Genomic DNA, 6867 nt, shown 5'->3' on the forward strand with positions numbered 1-6867 from the left:
TGTATCAAGTGTCTATGAAAGCTAGAGAGTTTAATCATCTTAATGTTTTACCTGATGTGTATATTCCTGTTTTTTGGTATTCTCTGATCGTCTAATTATTATGCATTATCTTACAGATGCTAAAATCGCTGTGCTTTGATGGCTTCTGACCAATACGACAATTAGCCCTTTCTGTATCATATTGCACTCTGATCCCTCCCACACAGGGATGTAGCCAAGGGGGGGGGGTGGGGTCCGCCCCCCCCTTCCATTAAAAAATGAATGATGTTTTGCTGCTGGCCGCTGCACCCAAGCCCCATTATAATGGTGGCACTTAGTCTGGACCCCCCCCTTCCTAAAATCCTAGCTACGTCCCTGTCCCACACAATAGTGTACCTCCATTGATGTTTAAGACTTGATTATATTACTCCATCAGTGCATGCAAGGAAGTGGATTTCAATCCACAAAAGCTCATGTTCCAATAAACAAATTAGCCTTAAAGATGCTACAAGACACCCTCCCCTTCCTTTATTTTTTTCTACAACAGATTGACATGGTTGTATCTATAGTCTTACCCTAACAGCTTGTAAATGAATGTACTCCTGAAAAAGTTGGTTAGTGTGTTTCTAGGAAAAGCCTAGATCTAAATCCTATATGTTGCTGCTATGCTAATGAATTCTGAATATTATTTTGGCTTGACACACTTAGGAACAGAGAATGCAGCAATCTATGGCCTGTTAAAGACTGCCAAAATAAAGCTGCTTTGGGTCTCTTTGGAGGTATGCTATTTAAATGATGCATGCATCCTAAGAATCCAGAAGCTGCACCAAAAGCTGGACTCCAGTGCTTAGGAATGGAGTGTGGCTTTGGTGCGACCTCCGGACTCTTAGGACCCATGCATCATTTAAATAGCATACCTCCAAAGAGACCCAAAGCAGCTTTATTTTGGCAATCTGTAACAAGCCAAAGTCTTGTCAAAAAGATCTCAAGGATGCCATGTAAAGTTTCCCCTGGCTCAAGCTGAGTGGAACAAGAAGGGGTGCTGGTAGTTATGACTTACAAACTCTGGGAAACACAAACTGCTTTAGTACATTTTCACCACCAGGTGGCAACCCACTTTCACAACTCAGACTGATTTCTAAAAAACATTTTGCCCTCAGAAGACCTGGAATAGTTGCTGAGTTTCTTCAAAAGCACCAGTTAGAATAATTATTTTGGGATTTCCCTTTACCATGACGTATCCTGATTAATATCTGATTAATATCAGAAATGATATCAAAAGGCAGAGATTTCCTCAGGAGACCTAGTTTACACCTTTACAACTCAACATTGACCCAAATTAAATCCCATGGAATCTGTGCCACCTTTACTTTATGTTCTTCATTTATGTTGTTGCTATTGTTGTTAACTGCCATCGAATTGCCCGTGATTCCTGGTGACTGTGTGGATGATACCTCTCCAAGACCCCCTATCTTCCATTGCCATGCCTAAGTCACTTCTAATACAGGAATGTTTTGAATCAAAAACTAAAACATAATCTTTCTATGTATTATTTATAATGGTTTATTAATTATTATTATTATGATTATGATTTATTATTATTATTATTATTATTATTATTATTTTATTATTAAAATATCTATCCTACCACGTATCATAAGACATCATGGCACATACGGTTAACCAAAGAACAAGTGGGGGGAGGACTGGGGGCCCTCCGCCAGCGTGTCAGCAATACATCAAAGTGTGGAAAATTAACTTTGCAAGATGCTTGGGTAACCTTTAGGCCAGAAGCCCCAATAAACCAGTATTAACTGGGAGGACCCAGATTCTTGGAAAATTAAGAAATCTTTATTTAGTAGATATGCAAACACACACAAACTGACACACACACATACAGACTAATCAAATGGAAAAGTGAAAGGGACAGCAGAGTTGTAGAGTTGTAATGGGGTTATATTTACCTGTTCAGAGAGACAACCTTGGAAAGCTGAAGTGACTTAGATTGGGATGGTCTGAGGGTGATACAGACAACAACAGAATGTGGGTGCATCGTGCAGGCTGGGCTGTGTGCAAGGCGGCTAAGTTTTGAAGACACATTTATACCTTAAAGTAGTCTGTGGTGAGAGGCTATCTAGACAGGTAACAAAGACTGAATGGTTGTACCAGGAATCTAAGAAGGGATTCCAGACTGGTTTATAGTTTTAACAAAAACAACGATGGATCAGGATGGCCCGGAAAGATGGAGATGCTGGGCTGGGATCCCAACAGGGTAGCCAGAGAGGTTGGCTTACTGCTTTAGAGATGAGAGATCTTTTGTCTCAGGTTTCAAGAGGAAATGCAAAATACGGGGGAAGGATGAAGCACTTAGATATGATAATACAGTATTGATTACTTGGATGTTCACATGCCTGGGTAAGTGACTCCTTTTTCTGGGAACCTGAGCTTTTTATTGTTCATTATTTGATCTCTCAAAATATGCTATCTCCAAATATGATATATCATAATATGAGGACCCCCAAAATGCTGCCCAGGGCAGGCAGAGATGCATAACAATACAAGTAAAATCCATATAAGCAAGTAAAAATAATTTTTAAAAATAGTTAAATAGATGAAAATATATTTAAACAATATAAAAAGTTTAAAACAAGTTTAAAATGTTAAAACTATTTAAAACATGTGCAAAGTACTTGAAGCTAATTCATGGGGCCACATGACTGAAGTAACATAGTGTGGGTCGGCGTGTGCTAAAGCTGCCGGTGAAAATGAGGGCACATTTGCACCCTGAAAATTTGCATGTGCATATGGGAGGACGCTGAGGGAAGGGCGGTATCTTCCAAGTCAATTTTTTTCTTTTCTGCCCATCACTGCCATAATTAAATACCTGGGTGGCAAGTAATGCTTTGAATATTTTACTCTTCTCTCCCACTGCACATGTATTGCCAGTGCTGACCTTGCTAGCTTCCAAATCAGATAGAATCTAGTGCCTTTGTACTCATGGAGCGTCCTAAAAACTATATTGTACAAAAGCACTCTGCTCAGAAATCCATTTGAGTGAGGGGTGGAAAAAAGCAACCTTTTGTGCTGAGCTGGTTTTTGTCTGGATAACAAGATGGAGGTTATATAGTGGGATACAGACCGCCCAAAAAGGGCGGTCTGCCGCTGCCTCTGTTTGCTGCACAAGGGAGCTGCAGCGGACAAACCGCACTTGCAGTATCACAAGGTGCTGGGATGTGCAGATGCTATGCGTCCATCACATCAAAATGGCGGCGCCCGTAGTACAGGGCGCTGCCTTTCTGACACCCTCATCACGTGCAAGGGGCAGTCGCGTCTGGAAGCACCGCCCCTCATGTCACAATGGCGCCCCATAGGACCCATCTATCCAGCGCCATAGTTTCTCTGGGGTTCTTTGCTCCTTTGGCAACTGATGCAATTTCAAACCTTGTGAAGACAGATAAAACGGACCCTAAGAAAGATACTATTATGCTGCCAGTCCTCTCCTTAGCCATTTTTAAAGTGTGTGTGGGTGTGTGTGTATTATACATCATTAACACTGACTAGCTTAAAAAGACAATGAACTCAAGGAACATCATAGAATCCGGCTCATTTTCCCCCTCCATCAGTCACCTGCCAAAGTTGAGCAATTCTTTCTCCCCAGAATCCTCATGACCCACCCACATTGTTTGGGTCTGATCTTTACGGAGATGAGGGGGTCCAAGTGGCTCCAGCGGTAGGAGGCCCTAGGAAACCTTCCTTCTGTGAACAGCCTTACACTTCAATACAAGTCATTCACACACACACACCACACACACACACCACACACACACACACAACACATATATATATATATATATATGAGAACACCTCTGTCTTCTGGAGAGAATTTTCTCGGGTGCCACTTCATTCTTCTTTGCAGCACGGCAACATGACAATTGCAATCTGTTGACATCTCCCTTCTACACAGGTGCTAAAGATACAGAAAAACGTGTTTCCTAAGGCCAGCAACTGAGGAAGATCTGGCTATGTTTGTGTACCTTGAGTAGCAGAACAGGAATAAGTAGGTGTGCCAAACAAAGGCCTTGTACTGCTCATAGCTAGAAAACAAATTAGTGTTGATTTGATTTTTCTCTTTAAGAAAAGAAGTTGGAATAAATAATGTTAAGAACCAGAGGGCTACAAATTGAATAAGACCATGTCTGAGGGCCCTTTCAATTTCAATAAATTATTTGGTAAAAGGCATTCAGGAAATACCTGTGGTCTCTGCTTGGAGACAGGGACACAAGTTGGTACTCTGATATATCGATAAACAGAAGAAGCATAAAATGGCTACTAGTGGTCATATTGGCTACATATAATTTCCAGTATCAGAAGCGAGTATGCCTCTCCATACCAGGTGTTCAAGAACAAAGTGGAGGGGTGCTGTCACATTCATATCCTGCTTGAAGGTTTTTCATAGGCACATATGTAGCAAATGTGTGACAGAATGTAGGACTTGGTTGGACATTTGATCTGGGCAAGCACAGCTTTTCAACAAAGCTATCAAAAAACGATTGAGAAATATTTGCGAGATCTAGGAAAATTTTGCTCCCACCAAAGGCATCAGAATGGTAAGAACAATAAATAAATAATAAATAAAATAATAAATAAAACTTTATTTATATCCTGCTCTTCTGTAGCAAGACAATCAGAGCGGGTCACACTAAAACATCCACATACAATATCATACATAAAATTACAACATCCCCCCCTTAAAAGTTAAATATATTACAATTAAAAGAGTGTATAAAAAGATAATATAGGCAGGGTGGTGAAGGGGTAATCAATCTATGGCCAGGAATTCATGCGGGAAGGCCTGTTGGAAGAGATCCGTCATCCGGCAGACCGTTCCATAGCTGGGAAAAAGCCTCTGGGAGGTTGCAGTTAATCTGGTCCTATAAAGGCGCAATAAATTCCTCCCAGAGGACCGAAGTGTGCGGGGTGGATTGTATGGAAGTAGACGATCCCTTAAATAGGTTGGACCCAGCCATGTAGTGCTTTAAAGGTAATAACCAATACCTTGTACTGACCCGGAAACTAATAGGCAGCCAGTGGAGTGACTTTGGGTCGGTGTTATCCTGTCACTCCTAGAATTTCCAGTAACTAACCCGGCTGCAATGTTTTTGTAGAAATTGCCGTTTCCAGACTAGGCATAGGATAGAGCACATACAGAAATCAGTCGTGAGGTTACCAGTGCAGGTACTACAGCTTCTAGGTTCCTTTCTTCAAGGAAAGGGCTCAGCTGGCGTATCAGCCAAAGCTGATAACAGGCACTCCTGATACCACTGCTTCGCCTGGTTTGTCATGTGAAGCGAGGGATCTAACAGCACCCCCAGACTGCGAGTACAGTCCTTTGAGAGAGGCCTGACCCCATCTAGGACTGAGGTTGCAACCCATACCTGGTTGGGGACCCCTACGGCAAGTACCCCATCCATTTTGTCTGGACAGCAAGACATTGACTAAGAGGAGAGAGGCCACCGTCATTGAAAACTGTTGACCGAGGCATGGAGAAGTACTTGGGTGTCATCAATGTGCAATAACCATCAGTTTATCTTTGACTGGGAGAGGTCTCCAATCAAATTAAGCTTCCTGAAACCCTCCCATGGCTGGTAAATATGAACGGCTGAAGTATGCACCTATGAGAGCCACCAGTTTGGTTGGCTTCATTACAGGGAGGAAACCTTGCTTCCAGAAACATGAGTATTCCTATCCCAAACACTATCCGAACGGGGAATATCTAAGCTCAGCATCCCATCACTCACTACAAGGTGAAGCAAAGGTTTGCTTCTAAAAATTCTGGAAGCCATTTGGAACCTCACTTTTTCTTTTTGGGCACTATAAACATTGCAGAATAAATTGTTTTCTTTCCAGTATATCAAGTGAAGCTTCAGAAACCCTCCTCATGGCTGTTGAGATATGAACGGCTGAAGCTAGCACCATTAGAACACCAGTTCTAGGAATACCTCTCAGTGCAAAATGTACAGCCAAATTTCACTCCTAGGACTTGAAGAAACCATGCAAATTGAAAGGGCTTTTCCCCTGAATTTTAACCCAATAGACAAATGAAAGGATTAATTTATATGTAGATTCTTCAAGGGTTTGTTGCTGATAAAGTACAATTTTAAGCATTTAGAGTGTCCTAGGAATATCTATCAATTCAGAAAGGTACAGCCATATTCTCCTCCCAAAAGCTTGAGGACACCATGCAAACGTTGGAGACCCCTCCCCCCCATTTTAAAGCCTGATGGACAAATGAAAGGGTATTTAAATGTAGATTCTCTCCAGGGTAATTGCTAATAAGGTAAATTTTAAGCCTTTGGCCTGTCACAGGAATATCTATCAATGCAAAAAAGTTTGCAATCATTATTTGAGTTCTTTCATGGTTGATGACATGTCTAACTTGGGTAAAGTTGGATGATGCTGCTCACATGACTTCCATTGTGATGCGCTTATTGTTCTATGGCAGTTAAGGCTGTCACAAGGTGCCCAGAGATGAGGCAGTTCACTGCTGATATGTGGCAAGAAAAGGCAAGTAATGGCTGGTTATTTCAAATCTTCATTATTTAAAACCGCCTTTCTGAGAAGGGAAGCACGGTTTGCGGGATTTTCAGCCTCAGGTACCAACATGTCTTCAGTGGCAACGGTTATATTGCTCAAGGGATGGAGGAGAAATGTGTGTTTTAGCAAATCTCTTGGGTCAGGCTCTCTTCTGATCCATTCAAGAGAGTGGGCCATTTGGTTTAAAGGAGGAGGAAAGGGTTGCTAGGAGAGAATGGATTCATCTTGAAGAGAGAAGATCCAGAGGGAATGATCTAAAAAATCTAGGGGAACCATCGATGAAAAGTCAGACCC

This window comes from Sceloporus undulatus, chromosome 5 (assembly GCF_019175285.1).
Source record: "Sceloporus undulatus isolate JIND9_A2432 ecotype Alabama chromosome 5, SceUnd_v1.1, whole genome shotgun sequence".
Classification (NCBI taxonomy): Eukaryota; Metazoa; Chordata; class Lepidosauria; order Squamata; family Phrynosomatidae; genus Sceloporus; species Sceloporus undulatus.